We start from the raw sequence: 17,325 nt of genomic DNA, 5'->3' as shown, positions 1-17,325 counted from the left end.
GTCAGACCAAGGCCCATCAAGCCCAACATCCTATCTCCAACAGTGGCCAATCTGGGTCACAATAATTTATTTTATTTCAATTTATAGTTCACCTACACACATAATAGTGCTCAGAGCAGTTAACAATAGTAAAGCACATTCATAAAAATCAACACAATCATACAAAAATAAAGCATAAAATGTTATTTTTGTAAACTAAATAGGCAATTGGTAAGTTGCAACATCATACACAAAATCATAGTAACATAGTAATGACGGCAGAAAAAGACAAAATGGTCCATCGAGTCTGCCCAGCAATCTTCTTATGGTAGTAACTGCTGCTCTGTGCAGGTTCCCCCCATACTTCTGCTAAGGGTAGTAATGGCCGCTTGCCGCTGTACAGGATACCACCATGTTAAGGATAATAACTGCCGCTCCATGCAGGTTACCCCCAAGGGTAGTATTATTAAAAATCAAAACCCAGATCAAATTATTGCTAGCAACATTTTTACAGAGTGAGCAGCCTTCCTGATAATTCATACAATGCTTCTGATTGAACATGCTTTGCTTTTTGACTTAGCTGTAGAAGCACCCTGAACGTTTTCCCTAATGTCAACATATCAGTACCCTAGACCAGTGGTTCTCAACCTTTTTTCTGTCGGGACAGACCTGACAGATGGTTCTCACATGCATGACACACTGAACCCATGATTGTCATGGGGCTAGATGTAAAAGTACAGTTTGCATCCATGGGAACCCCCCTGACTCACAATAATGGATGTAAAGCAGAATTATGACATTCCCCATACATCTCACCCGACAAAAAAGATATTCTGGTTCTGGTGTCATCTCAGTAACAGCAACTCAAACTCCTTCTACTACCAGGCTCAATAGCCCTACTTATGAAAAGACAGCAGTTTACCACCAATGCATGTCCTCTTGAGGAAACACAACAAATAAGACTGATACAAACACTTGCATGCTAGAAAAATATCTTACCTCAGTAACACACACAGATCCGACCTAACATACTCCCAGGATCTGCAGTTATGTACATAAACTAATCCACACACAGTTACACCTGTATTATGGAATGCACTCAACCAGTAACAACCCTATCTATGAAAAGGCAACACTACAAATATTAAATCAGGCCTTAATCACCAATACACCTCCTATTAGGAAACAGAACTAGCAAGCAGCTATAGATCCACACATAGAAATAATTGTAAAACTATACTAATAAGCAGAATAAATGTTTCAAAACAGCTATGAACAGAATAACATCCAACAATTAAAAACTCATAAAAACTATTAAAAATTCTCCAAACACCAATAAAATATTTCAAAAAAGCAGACACATCACATAATATTAAATAATTAAAATGGCAGTCAATCAAGAAAGATAAACTTAAAAAGCCACCTTTACTTACCCCCTCCAGCATCTCTTCTACTCCTGTCCTCTTCCATGCAGGCCGTAGCACACACCAGAGGCAGCAGTAGTGGCTAAGCTCTTGTTAGTGTTTGAGATAGTTGTGGGTGGATCCTTGGGCCGGTGGAAGAATACCACGCCCCCGGGGGGAAGATCTCAAGAGGGACCACCGTTCAGGCTCAGAGTTTGGAGACAGATACACACTAGTTCTTTTATTAAACAGTATATTGACCCACCAGAGGTGGCAGTAGTGAGCTGGCAGTGCCCAGCTGGGCTGTAGTCCCTCAGATACTGGAACAGTGATCCTGGATAACTGAGCTGTAGAGAAACTGAATATAGTGAGTAGGCAGGGTATGCAGAGTTCAGGAACAGAACCTTGATGGTAACACTCACACAATAGTCTCTTAGAAGCAGCCCAGGAGTTGGAAATTAATTAGGCCCTCGAGAAGCGAGTACCTGGTTCCAGGGAACACTCTGAGAGAGATGGTAACTCACTGGTGTTGTAGGCAGCGAAGACTTCCTGGCAGAAGTAGTATTCGGTAGCAGGTCCAGGAACGTGGGCCCTCGAGGAGCGAGTACCAGTTTCAGACTGCGACCTGAAAAACAAGAGAGAGAGCGAGGCCCCCGAGGAGCAGGTACTTCTGGTAAAGTCTGAGGAGGCAGAGTAGCAAGGTATGCAGAGAGCGAATCCCATCCGCAGCGATACCTGGAGGAAGCTAGGTAAACCTTTCCTTTGTTAGCTCGATTAGTTAGCGAATTCAGAGACCTTAAGTATCCGGTGAGGATGACGTCATCTCAGGGGGACGGCCCTGAGGTTCGCGCCACCTCTGGTACTTGAGTCGGGGCTGGGCCGCACCGCGAGCGCGCCCTTAGGCTTCTGGGAAACATGGCGGATATCAGCGTCTAGCCGGTCCGGGAACACCAGAGGAGGTTGCCAAGATGACGCCACGGTGGCCAAACGTCAATCAAGCAAAGAGGGAGTTGCCAAAGAGGTAAGGTGGGCGTAGTGGAGAAGTCGGGCAGCGACGGTCGCAACAGCTCTATACTCATGGTCCTCTTCCTTAGTTCCTCCGTTTTGGTTTTGAAGTTTCGTTGAGACCGGGCTGGCCCAGATGAAAGATAATTGAACAGAGATATGAAAGACAAATGAACAGAAGGAAATATAAATGGTGAATTATTTGTGATAGAAATATGCTTGGTCAGTTCCTGATGAAGCAGAGCTCCTGCGAAACATCGGCCGTTTGTTGAGCTGAAAAAGTTTGAAATGAAAAGTTTGCATGGCTGAAGAGCTGAAAAAGTCTGAACTGAAAAGTTTGTATGGCTGGAAAAATCTAAGTTGAGCTGAAAAAGCTGAAACTGAAAAGGTTACATAGCTGAAAAAGCCAAAGTTTATATAACTAAAGAGACTGTTAAAAATATTACCATTTATATTTGTGACCGCAAATGATTAGAAGACCGGACGGCCTGCGTTTAAGCATTTAGGTAGGCACGTTGTCAGGCTTGAAGATGTGGCCATGAAAATTAAAAATTAAAAATTACATACAAAAAATACAGTAACATCAATTATACATTAATACACAAACATTATATGAAGGAGTAGTTCTGTTAAAAAATTGTGAGTGGCTATTGAGAGATAGATATTTTCGATTTCCTTTTTGGAGGAATCAATTATTTTTGAATGGAAACTTTTGGTTTTGTTGCCTCTTTCTTAGGGCCCATGACCAGTCTTTCTGTCTCTCACACACACACCATACCAGTCACACCCCCATGACCAGTTTCTGTCTCTCACACACCAATCATCTCCAACCAGTCTTTGACACACACACCAGTCACCTTCCTGAACAGTTTCTCTCATGCCATACACACACACACAGGCTTCCCACTCCCGTGTTTTATCTTACATATAAGGGCTTCTCACTCCCATACTGCGTCTCACACACACCCACACACCCAGGTTTCTCACTCCCATGCTCACTCTCTCCACATGCACAGGCTTCTCATTCCCATAATCACTTTCTCTCTCTTACACACACACGCACCAGTCTCTCTCATTCCCATGCTTGCTCTCTCCACATGCACAGGCTTCTCATTCCCTGAATAATTTTCTTTCACATACACACACCCCAGTCTCTCTCTCTCACACACCGTCACCTTACCAACCAGTCTCTCTCTCATGCATGCACACACACACAGGCTTCCCATTTCCATGCTCTCTCTCACATATACAGGCTTCTCAGTCCCATGCTTTCTTTCACACACACCCCCACAACACCAGGCTTCTTACTCCCAAGCTTTCTTACATTCCCAGATTTCTTACTTCCATGTTTTCTCTCTCTCTCTCTCTCTCTCACACACACACACACATGTCACCTCCCTGACCAATCTCTCACTCTCTCACACACACTCCAGTCATCTCCCTGACCAGTCACTTTTATTGTCTCTCACATATACACACATCACCTCTCTGACCAATTTCTCTCAATCACATACATGCTGTCTCTCACACACTTACACACATGCTCTTAATCAAATACATACTCTCAATTACACACATGCTCTCAATCACACACACATTTTCTCACTTACAGGCTAGCTGTCTTCTCTCCCTCTCACTCACTTCTTCCCCCCACCCGGAGCACAAATGGTAGCTGCAGCAGCCTCATCCAGCCCCTGCAGGCCAAGAAAGAAGAATCCCATTGGCCGCAGGAGGCTTATACTGCTGTCTCCTTTACTGATTGCTGGCTGCTCGGGGCCGATATTGCTGCCGCCGCTACTTTTCCACGTGGCATGGCTCTTTCTCCTTTTTGCGCACTGCACTGTGTATCACTTCCTGTTCCGGGGCAGGCGCGGGAAGAAGAAAAGGCCAGCCATGGGTGCCACAGCTTTCTCTATCACTGCTGCCATTCCCATTGGGCTTGAACGTGCTATTAGCCTGGCAGCAATGGCAGCAGGGAAGGAAGAGCAGCGGGAGAGACCAAGAGCACGCGACACACCTGCCAGTGCTTGGCGACACACTGATGTGTCGCAACACACCGGTTGAGAAGCGCTGCCCTAGACCATAAAAGTCCGGGCCCAGTGTTGGTTGTCATCTGAAATCTGAATCCAATTCCCCTTTTCTCCTCCCCCCCCCCCAACCCTACCATCAAAGCAGAGAATAATGCTGAATCACGTCAAACTCTTATAAGCTAATTGGTTAAAGGTAGTAATCCCCATGCCTTCTGTAAGGCTTAGCAACTGCCATTCCATGCTATTTATCCCCCATGCACACTTATCTTAATTTCCAACTCTAGTCTTTAGGAATCCAGTGTTTATTCCATGTCTTATTTTATTTGTTTAATGTTTTTGTCATCTCCACCTCTTCTGGAAGGGTATTCCATATATCCATTGTTGCGCCCGTCGGTCGCAGATGGCTGTGACCTCTCATACTCACCACTTTTTTCCCTGCACCAGCGAATCTTGGACGAATGGCGGCCTCTGCCTGCAAATGCCACTTTCCCCAGCATCCCTGAGATGGCGTGAGCAATCCCATCCACCATCTTGAATCTGGGATAACCTAGGGCACGCGCGTGTGCCAGGCCCTTTCTTGTACACGTCATGGCGGGAACCTCGGGGGCGTCTCCTCTGCATGACGTCACCCGCCAGTGTACTTAAGCTGTTCAGCCCTCTCTTCTTGCGAGTTAGCAAGGACTTCCTTCCTGCTGAATTCCACTCCTCGTTTGGAGATGCTCTGTTGCTTTACTCCATTCTATGTTGGGACTTGTTCCGTTCTCCAGGACTTGGGGGCATTGTCACGTTCTGGCTAGCCACTCCTCGGAGGGCCTTCCTGGCTGGAGAGTCTTTCTACTCACGCTTGGAACTCTGCATAAGATCTGCCTTGGGAGTACTTTTATCTACTGCATACCATCTCTTGCTGAAGGAACCTCCAGTGTACCCCGTGCCTCGAGCCACTACCGTTCTCACTTCAGTAAACTCTCTTCTATGTATCTTCACTTCAGCTGGATGCTTCACCTTCCCAGTTCCACTGACCTTCTACACCTCAGCTACCATCAACAGCACAGATTCTCTGCATACCCTGCTCTGCGGGCCACTACTGGATCTACATTGCAAGGTATTCCACTCTACAGGAGGGATTCCCCGGCATACCGTGCTCTGCAGGCCACAACCGGGGTCATCATCACTGGGTTATCCCACTACTCTGGACAGTGTCTATATTCCCACTCTGTGGGTTCTACTCCTATTTCCATCATAATCATTATTACTGTGTCCTTCTCTGCTGAGACCAAGCCTATTGTGGTGAGTCCCCACAGGGCTCCTCACTGTAGGTGGAGTCATCTCTCCCTCGATCCAGGGTTCACAACCATACCAGAACATAACATCCATTAACTTCTCCATGAAGAAATATTTCCTGATGTTGGTTCTAAGTCATCCCCCCTTACGTTTCATATTGTGACCCCCTATTTCTTCTATTTGCTTTCTTCTGAAAAAGATTAAACGACATGCTGTTGTGTTTGTGGACCCTTGGGCTAATTCAGGATTGGTGAAACCTTCATGGAGGAGCCCTTCAGGTTCCCACCATCGGCAAGTGGACCCGGACAAAATAGAGGCCTTGCTTGAAGTTCGCCTATACCAGTCCTCATTCACCTTGGGTCAAGACTTTACGTACCAGGGCTTGCAAGTCTTAGGTGGGGTCCTCTGCTGATGGTGGAGAAGGTCATCATAGGGTAGCTTGGTCGAGGCAAACAGAGATCAGAAAAAATCTGGAGGCAGGCAGTGGTCAGAGGCAGGCAGCAGTCAAGCATAGCCAATAGAAGGCCAAGGTCAAGTCAGGAATCCATCTGAAGGAAAAGGAGGGACAGATAGACAGGGTAGGAAGGTGAGGAGAAGAACAGTCAGGCAATGAGGAGAAAGCTGAAGAACTGAAGACAAGGATGCTGGAATTATCGAACTGAAGGCAAACACTGGAACAGAAGAACCGAAGACAAAATGCTGGAGCAACATGCACTACTTCAGGAGTAGGTGTTTTGCCAAGGCATTAAAATGGAGCTCAAAAGGGCTTTTTTATAGGATTGACTGTGTAAGATTATCAGGATGCTCCTTGGGGCTTTTCCCACCGCAGCCCTTTAAATGCTGCAGCATCAGATCCTTCAGCCTCTCCTCATAAGTCTTCTTGTACAGACCCCACACCATTTTAGCCATGCTTCTCTAGACTGCCTCTGTCCTGTCTCTATCCTTTTTCAGATATGGTCTCCAGAACTGAACACAGTACTCCAGGTGAGGACTCATCAAGTACCTGTACAAGGGCATTGTCACTTCTTTTTTTTCTTACTGGTTATTCTTCTCTCTCTGTAGCCCAGCATTCTTCTGTCTTTAGCTATGCCTTGTAACATTGCTTCACCGTCTTCAGATCATCAGATAATATCACCACAAGGTCCCTCTTCCAGTATGTGCACATTGGTCTTTCATCCCCTATCACATACAACTCTTTTGGATTATTTATTTAGATTTATATTCCACTTTTCACAGGACTTCAAAGTGGATTACATTTAGGTACTGTAGGTATTTCCCTATCCCCAGAGGGCTTACAATCTAAGTTTGTAACTGAGGCAATGGAGGATAAAGTGACTTGCCTAAGGTCACAAGGAGTGACAGCAGGACTCAAACACTGGTCTACTGGTTCGTAGCCCACAGCTCTAACCACTAGGCCAGAATACCTGAGATGCATGACTCTGCTCTTCTTGGTATTAACTGTTGTGGTTCTGGCCGCGAGCACCACGGCCAGGCCCTTACCTCCAGGCTTCCCTTCTTTCTCTGATATAGCTGAAAAATGTTTGTCACCTCATTATACCTATTTGGCAATCCTGTCCTCCACTTGACCTTTTGCTTTCTTGATTTTTTTGTCTTTGTCTCCCTCAGTTTCTCCAGGAATTCTTCTCTGAATTCCTCTTTTTGTGAATCTTTATATTTATTGCCTTTATTATTTCAGACACCTCCTTTGAGATACAGATTAGTTTCTTTTTCCTCATACTTTTGTTTACTTTTCTAACATCATTCTGTTGCCAGTCTTCTAGTTCTTCCTACAAGAGCTTACCCATTTTGATAAAGTCTTTATGTTTGAAATTCAAAACTCGTCACTCTTCATGTGACTTCTCTGTATTTTATATGTGATATCAAACCATATCATCTGATCACTGGTGCTCAATTGGGCACCTGCATGGACATTGGAGACATTATCCCCATTTGTGATCACTAGGTTGAGTATCACACCCAAGTGCTTAGATTCCATTACCGTTTGTATGAGGAGAGCCCCCTTGAAGGGATCTACTATCTCTCTATGTCTGGTAGATTCTGCAGAAGGGATACTCCAATCTGTATCTGGCAGTTTAAAATTTTCAATGAGTAACACTTTTCCCTTCTTTCCCTTCTTTCCTTTCTTTTTGATATTTTCAACCAAATCTCTGTACAGCTCTTCTGTCTGAGTCAGAGGCCTGTAGACCACATTCATGTAAATTGAAACACTATCTTCTTTTTTTTTTAGGATAGCCCATAATTATTCTTCTCTACTCCACTTCCCTTGCATTTTAGTCACTTAGATATTATTTTTGACATAAAGAGCTACTTCTCCTCCTGTCCTGTCCTCTGTCCTTCCTTAGTAAGTTATAACCAGGGATGGCCATATCCCAGTCATGAGACTCAATGAACAACGTCTCTGTAAGATCAACAATGTTCACATCTGCCTCCATCATTAGAGCCTGCAGGTCTGGGATTTTATTGCCCAGACTACAAGCATGTTTGGTCATAGCTTTCCAATTTTTCTCCCTTGGTTTGATGCTCTTCTTAGTCTCCTTTTCTGCTTTTTTGAGCTGATGGATTTTATTTTGTTGTTTTCTCCTCCCACTTCCTGTATCACTTGGGGGTGACATACCTATTTCATTGACCATCTCCAGCCACCCTGCCCTCCAGTTTAAATGCCTGATAATGTATGATGTGAATGTCTCGTTTAGACATTCTCTTTCCTGCCAAGGATAAATGTAGACCATCCTTATAATGTAATCTTCTATTGCTCCATACCCATCCTCAACCTCCAATATATCAAAAAACACTTTCTTTACACCATTATTTGAGCCAGGCATTGAAGTAATTTCTATGGCAGAGCCTTTTCTTCCCCTTTCCATGAACAGGTAATACGTTAAAAAATGTAATGGTCTAATCTTCATCCCTAGATTTTGGAAATCATTCTGTGCTTCAAAGATACCAACAACTTTTGAGGATACCAGCCCCTTTTTTAAATTAACAAACACAATAACTTAAATACACACTAGCAAGGAATCAAAGGACACTATCAAGCCAGGGCGAATATATCAAGATTTCAAACCATGCACAAACACAGAAATGTAGAAGAACAGAACAATGTCAGCAAGAATCTATCCATATTATGGCTAAGTTAATATTCAACTTATCTGGCCACCAGCTCAGTGAATATAGGTGTTTCAGTAGAGAAACCTGCTTGTAGTTTTTGATGACTCCCTGCCCTGTGACTTTTCAGACCCAGAGAATACAAGCTTTTTTTTTTTTTTTTTAACTTACAAAGACACAATCAAGCTAGGACACTAGGACAAATAAAAAGCAAACAATGTAATAAAAAAAAGTACAATAAAACCAACCTTAAGGCTGATATTCAGTGCTAAATAGCTGGATAAGTAGGGACTTATCCAGCTAAATGGCAGTGGCTGAACATCCAACTGCGATCAGTAGTTAGCCAGATAAGTGATGGGTGTGATGTGGGTGGATCAAGGAAGAGCTACTTATGTGGTTAACTTAGCCAGATATGTGTCATTATTCGGACTTACCTGGTGAAGTTAACTGGACAGTTAACCCTGCTTAATAGCAGGTTTAAAGTTAGCTCGATAAGACTGATCTAGCTAACTAGCAACTTTGATGGGATATTCATCGGAATAGCCATGCTGCTGAATATCCCTTGTAAATTAGCTGGATAAGTCTAATCTGGATAACTTACTTATCCAGATAGGTTTGAATATATACTCTCTCATTTCTAAGATTAACAAGGATAGACTTATTTAAGAGTTCAGATCCCAAACACTAAAGTAAAAAGATTTAATCAAATCATTTTACTAAGAGCCAGTATCTGGACAAGCATTGGAGAAAACTTTTTTCCTAGTGGCAAACAATCTAATCACTCCTGGAGATGGAAGTACCAGGGAACGTTGTCTAAGGATCTTACAGGGTCATTTATCAAAATGCATTGGGGTGTTATTACATGTGTTAGGGCCCTAATGCTCAGCAATAACACCATAGTGTAAGAGATAAATACAGCATCGCGAAATATGCATGCACATTTAAAATTAGTATTTGAGTAGGAGGAGTTTGGGTGGAGTAAATAGAAATGAGGGCCAGTTAACATTGCATGTGATAAAGTAATGCATAGCAATGCAGGTAATAACTACACCTTTTTCAGTGTGTTATATCCGATATGGTATTCAATGCAGATCCCAGTTCGGGCAGGCGAGAGAGAGCACCTCTGTGGAGGTTCATTTATAATTATTGAACTGTAAGAGCAGGCATTATAAACTCAGGGTGAAATTTGTGGGGGTGGGATGGGTTTTGGGGGGCAGTTTTGCATGCATAGTCATACATACAAACAGCACAGTTACCATCAGTGAAGATTTAATGATATTTGGAGTGATGAAAGGTAAAAGAAAACTAGAAAAGTAGATTTGTACCATGTTCTCTAACTATCTTGATGCTCTCTTTACCTTGCTGCAATCAAGGTAGGTAGAGAGTAACATTTACAAATCTAATTTTTACTCCTTCATCCCTCCAAATCACATTAAATCTTAACTGATTGTAACTGTGCTGTTTGTATATATGACAATGGATGCAAAACCGCCCCCCCAAACCCACTGAGCCCACAAAACTCACCCTAAGTTACTAGTGGCCCCTCTTACAGTGGTATAAATGGATAACTTTTTTTTGTGAGTCTCTGTCTCTCTCTCTCCTTTACTCTGCCTGGACCACCATTCATGTTAAAAACCTTTGCAGCTGCAATAAATTACTCGGGGTGTGATGTGAAAATAACATGTGCTTCAATAATGTTGATGTGGTATCAGGAAAATAGCCTAACCATGCCCCTTTTTTATCGCAGGTGTGATAAATAATAATTCACTCAAAGAACCAGGAGATATATTGTGTAGAGGTTTAAAAACCAATGTAAGCACTTTAAAGTGGATATACAGCAAAATAAGCAACTACTGAAAATCAGCCAATACATGAATTATATAATTCCACTTCTGAAGGCACATAATTATTTTTGCTGCATAGTTTTGAATAACTTGAAAACTTTGTAAAACAAATGTAGCTATACCTAAATGTACACTTTTGCAACATTTAAACCTGGAAAGTACCAGAGCCTGAATAAGTAATATCGAATCATGTTTCAAGATCAATGAGCGCAATTGCTTTGCTATATATAGATAGTAAGATACAGATCTAACAAACAAATTATCTCTGAGTATGCAAGCAGTATTAGGTAGAATCAAATTAGAACAATAGTCGGAGCCACCAAAGATAAAAATGGTTTCCCTCATCAAGTGAAACTTTAATTTTGAGGGATTTAACTTTCATCCAGCTGGAAAGTAAGGTCAAACAGAAATTCAAATTGTCTAACATTGCCTCTTTACTTTGACCTAATGGTATGTAAATTTGTATAATATCCATGTACATGAAAGAATAAACTCTGATCTTGAATAAGTTGGCTAAAGATACAAGATAGAAGTTGAACAAGATAGGTGACAAAATAGCTCACAGAGGGACACCACTTATTGGTGGTAAAGATGATGAAGTATATTGTTCCAATACTACACAATGCGTATGACCCTTTAAATATGAAATAAAACAGTTCAAACATTAGCAATCACTAAAGAAAAAAATGAATGATTAATTGTATCAGATGCTGAAGTAGGGTCCAAAAGGAAAACAGCAACATCAATACCATGATTCAGATTATGTTATAATGAAACCAAGAATTACTACTAAAGTATTTTCAGCGCTGTAGTTATATGAAAACCCAAATTGACAATTGTCTAAAATTGAGTTTTCTGCCATGTAAGCAGAAGTTGACAAGGAAGGAACAACTTTTTCAAATATTTTTGGTAAAAAATAATAGAGTAATTTGAGACTGGACAAAAGTTTGCCAAATTATGTGAATCAATAGAAGGGTTTTTCAATAAACAATTTAAAATAACTTCTTTAAAACTCTCAGGACAGCATCCTTCACTAATGATGCATTAACCATGAGGGAGAAGCAGAGACTGGGTCCGTAACATAGAAACTATAATATGAGTCAGACTAGATTCCAACTCCCCGCATCTACAGGTCAAAATACCAGAACTGTAAATCTCTATTTTCAGTTACTGGCTCAAGAAAATCAATAGGTGGACAATGCAATCAAAGTAACAGGAGGGTCATTCTTCATGCATATGAGAAAATGGGAATTCTTTTTATTTCTCTGTAATTATCCCAAGACTTTGGAGCTGGTGATTCACTGATCACTTATAGTTCTTTTATTATATTATATCTTTTATACGTAGTCTATTGGCAATGTGCTAATGAATCCTGGACATTGTATGCAAGTATGAACAATAAGGGGGGAAGGGTTGGGAAGGGGGGGAGGGGAAGAGTGTTTCTATTATGTTATCTGTATGTTTTCTCACTAGAGAACAATTTGTATTTGTCATTTCTTGTGAAAAACCAATAACACTTTAATTATTAAAAAAAAAAGATATAAATAACTTTATCTGCCATCAGAGCAATTAAATCAGTCACTGGATAGATACTATAGTTGTTTATTGTGGAATGGGTGGGGGAAGGAGGGAAGTTAGAGATGGAGTTATTTGGGTGAAGTCAGAGACAGATTTGAAGGAGAAGAAAATGTTTTCCATTGCAAACAAATTGCAGTGGGATAGTGGGCAAAAGGAAAGCGTTGAGAGGAAAATATGTCAATAGCTAAGGCAAAATATAATCATGGTGAGGCTTTAGGGTTTAGCTGTAGAAAGATATAGGAAGGAATGGATTATGGAGCAAGAAGGAAGTGGCAAGGTTGGGCAAGGGAGCAAAATGATATAGTGGAATGAGAGAGATCAAACGCTTCATCAAAGTAAAGGGTCTGATGGATGCAAAGGGTTTAGATTAAAGAACGTTCACTGTACTCATCAATCACAGATATGATTTTACTAGCAACCTTGTAAAATGTGCCTTGCTGCTGTGCTCTTTTTCATCTCACCATGACTAAAGAAATTAAGATGTGCACATTATAACCTAGAAATGATCCCTAATGAATAGACTGTCTTATATGCTTCCCCCAAAGTGATAAACACATAATAGGAAATATGTTCAAGTGTCTAGCTGCCCCTTTTCTAAATTGTACCAATCTCCCCTTCTATGATATTTGTATTTAATAAATAAACAAAATTGTCTAAGAGTAAAAGCATTTTTACAATGGAGGTTTCTGTTTACTTTTGTTCCTTCCTTCCATGGTTCATACAGAAGAAACAAGTTTATCCAGGTCTGCAACCTAGGCAATTGCTTAGGGTGTCAAATTTTGAAGGTTCCAACCTGCATTGTTGAGAGCAAGTGGTATGGTAATATGCAGTGGCAAACCTAAAGTATTTGGAAATCGGGATGGATACTTCCTTTGGCACTCCCCACATATCTAATTTTAAAATTTCCTAAACTTCGATTAAAATATGTCAAAACAGCAGATGCATCAAATAACACACAACAATTAAAACAAATAGGATTTTAAAAATCTCCTGCTCTCCATATCTGACATCCTAAAATTGTCGTAGACTGGGGCACGCATAAACTCACACAATATGTGCCCTCTCTCTCTCATACGCACCCACACACACATACATGCTTGGTTAGAGACAGAGAGAGATAGAGGAAGCGTGAGTGTGAGAGACACACACACTTTCTCTGTGTCTCACAACATAGACACGCTTCCTCTATCACTCTCCCATACACATGCTTCCTCTCTCTCTCTCACACACTAACACACACACACATGCAGACAAAAACTGAACTGGAAACCAAAACCAGATTCTATATGCAGTGCAATAATGGAAAAAAAGAACATCACTATTCCTCAAAACAATACAATCAAGAAATATAAATCAATCAGAATAGTAAAAACATACTAAAAAAATATGCATATCAAAACAGCTGATGAATAGAATTACCAAACACTAATAAAATATTTCAAAATAACAGACACATCACATCTAATTAAAACTAAAAAGGATAAAAAAAAATCTCTCACTCGCCATACCTAGAAACTTTAGATTTCTAGTCATCCTGAGATTGTCGTGGATTGGAGGAGAGTGCACAAACTTTAACCCCTCTCACACACATATGTACAGGCACTCTTTCACAGTCAGCCATGCAGGAATAGGCACGCTTTCTCACAGAAACCCACACAGGCACCCACAGATACACACACATAGAAACCCTCATATACATACATACACACACATGCACACTTTCATACACTCTCACACATGCACCCTTTCATACACTCTAACACACACTCTCTCTCATACACAGGCATTCTCTCTCACACACGTTGTGGACATCTTCTTTGGCCACTGGCTACAAAGCAGGGCCTTTTCTTCTGCTGCTGGCTTCAAGTAAATGCTGGCGGCACAGCAGGATTTCTTCATCTGTCACCGGCTCTGAGGAAATGTCAGTTGCACTGCAGGGTATCTTCTTCTGCTGCAGGTCCTTGCTTTTGCTGGTGGGGAGTAGGAGCCCTGCCAGCTCGTTATTTCTCTGTGCTGCCGCAGGACCTTCATATATGCTGGCGGCAATGGCACCCCTCCCCGTTATCACCCAAAGCAGACCGTCCACCTGGCCCCCCTCTGTTAGTACGCCACTGGTAATATGACTTGTTCTTTCTAAGAGGCTTCACCTTGGCCTGAAATCTTCTACCCACCATCCTATTCTGTGGGTCTCTGTGCATCCCTCCCTATTTTGGGTGCAGCAGCAAGGCTGTAGGTGGTGCTGTATACCACAGGGCATATTGTCACCTTTGGCTGAGTCTCTAGCTGTGTCATGAATGAGTCACTGGCTTGACCTCTTTTTCTGTGATGTGTATATGTGTGTGTTTTGCTCTGGTGCTCTGGTCTGTCCCTCTAAGGCAAGATCCTCCCAATTGCGTGGAGCTGGATATTCCACAGCATAAATGGCACTGGGCCCATGTAACAGAGGCTGAAGGAAATAGTGGTAGAGATGCTGAGCAGCTCTGGCATGGGAGGTGCAAACAGCTGCCAAGGTGCAGGTGAAGGTACTGGATATGATAGAAGATCCCAGAAAACTTTGACCATTTGTCAGATGGCATCTCCTGTCATTTTGTAACTGTATGTAGAAACTCACCCCATCAATCCTCTTTTCCCCCTCCCCCTGCTATTTATCTCTATGGAGGGTACCTCTTCCTCACCAAAAGATGCTGCCTGATAGGGGGAAGAGAGAGAAAAGTGTATGCTTCTACATTTACAAGTGAAGTTTCTTAGGAGTTATGCATGTGATTGTAGAACATTTTAAAACCCTTTTACTTGTGCTAATTATACTTAACATCCGCAAAACCTAAGGATAATTCAATGGCATATATTGTAGCAATTTTCAAAAGCCCACTTGCAGGAGTAAAGTACATTTACACATATAAATGCCAGTTTAAAGCATGTAAAGACTTTTGAAAATCAGGCCCTTATTGCCTATGGGCACCAAAATCTTAATAGGGACCTGAGTTTACTAGAAGGTATCACTGGTATACAAATTTTTAGAAGTCATCTACTTCAGCAATAAAATGTGCCATGTTGATGTGCTGAATTCAAATATGACATGATATGACATGATATTGAAGCTTTTAATACATTTAATTAAGCTAATTAATCAGAGTGTGGACCATTCCACTTCCTTATTTAAACCATGTGATGTTATAGATTGTATGCAATGTATCTACCGCTGTTTGGATCTGCCAATTTCTTAACCCTGTCCCCTCCTCACCAATGTGCCAGAAATACATCTAGAATATTTCACAGTATCTCAAATTCTATGTCTACATTGGATAAATTGTGTGACTAAGGGAGTCTCAAGTTTACATGTGTTGAGACAACATTTATGTCCTCACTTAGAAATCCATAATATAGTATCAGTTTGATTACAATATATTTTGCTTGGCCTGGTATATAATATAGATCTAGTATTTGTATTCCACTGCATCAGCAGATATCACTAAGTCTATTCAGAAGCAATGGTATATACTACAAAACACTGAGGGCCAGATATTCGTACTTACGTGCGGGCGTAGATTTGTGTGCGCAACCCAATGTGCAGAAATCTACGCTGATTTTATAACATGCGCGTGCAGCCACGCGCATGTTATAAAATCCGGGGGCTGGTGCACGCAAGGGGGTGCACACTTTTGCGCCTTGCACATGCCGAGCCCTAGGAGATCCCTGATGGCTTTCTCTGTTCCCTCCGAGGCCGCTCCGAAATCGGAGCGGCCTCGGAGGGAACTTTCCTTCCACCTCCCCACCTTTATTTTTTTATTTACGCCTGCTTCTCGGCAGGTGTAGGTTACGCGCGCCAGCCAAGTGCCAGCGCGCAATCCCCGCACCCAGCAGCAGTAGAGAGAGACCTCTGGCCACGCCCATGCCCCGCCCCAAACTGTCCCACCCATTTTTTCAAGCCCCGGGGCTTACATGCATCCTGGGGCTTGCGCGTGTCACTGGGCCTATGCAAAATAGGCTCGGTGCGCGCAGGAGCGTGTTTTCGGGGTTACACATGTAATATTTGCACGTAATCCTTTTAAAATCCGCCCCATATATGCTTTGCAATACCACTACAAGTTGCATATTCTCATGGATTAAATATCTGCAATCAAGTGATCCATTCATCAACATATGAACCCCCTGTTCCATTGGAAATGATTCCTACCTGTATATCTTGTGATTGGTGCAACCTTGGGATGAAATCCGACCATGTTACCTCTGTCACAGGTTGAACCTATTTCACAGTCTGATATTTTACCTGCAATGATCTTTTGTGGTCTACCTAATAAGCTGTCCATGCAATGTATATTATATAGGGAGAACCAAGCAACAAATTCAGGTGAGATTGACAGAACATAAATGTTGATTCAATACTTGTAAACTTGAGGCTCCCTTAGTGACACACATTATCCAGTGTAGACAAGGAATTTGATATACAGTGGACTATTCTAGATGTAGTTCCGGCTCATTGGCGAGGAGGGGACAGGGTTAAGAAATTGGCAGATCCAAACAACAGTGGATACATTGTATACAATCTATAACACCTCAGGGTTTAAATAAGTAAGTGGAATGGTCCATACTCTGATTAATTAGCTTGGTTATATTTAAAATACAAATTTTGCACAGATATATTATATGTGGGAATTTAATAACCCTTTATCACTGAACTTTAAGAAGTGTCTCAACTATTATTGTCACAGTTCTACCTTAAGTGATGTTAAGACGTTCTGTGATCGAACACTTCATATGAAGGATTTAAATAAGGTTTTTCCCCCAATGGACCTGGAGGGAGATTAGAATTATAAAATGGCTACCTAAAAATATGCTAAAAGACAAATGCTATTCTATAATGAGTGAGTTTGAAATTTGAAACACACAAGAACTGCTCTGAAAGATCCATAGCAAGTGATTTCATGATTTTGCCCTGTTTATACAATTCACTTTTGAGACAATATGTTTATGATTTTATAGAATAAAGCATTGGCATTACCCTAAGGATTTGCCACTGAAACAGTGGGAAATAAAACGTGATTTCACATCAGGCCAGGGACTACTACAACAAACAGGTTT

The sequence above is a fragment of the Rhinatrema bivittatum genome, chromosome 2, assembly GCF_901001135.1.
Source record: "Rhinatrema bivittatum chromosome 2, aRhiBiv1.1, whole genome shotgun sequence".
NCBI lineage: Eukaryota > Metazoa > Chordata > Amphibia > Gymnophiona > Rhinatrematidae > Rhinatrema > Rhinatrema bivittatum.
This window is presented reverse-complemented; position numbering follows the sequence as displayed.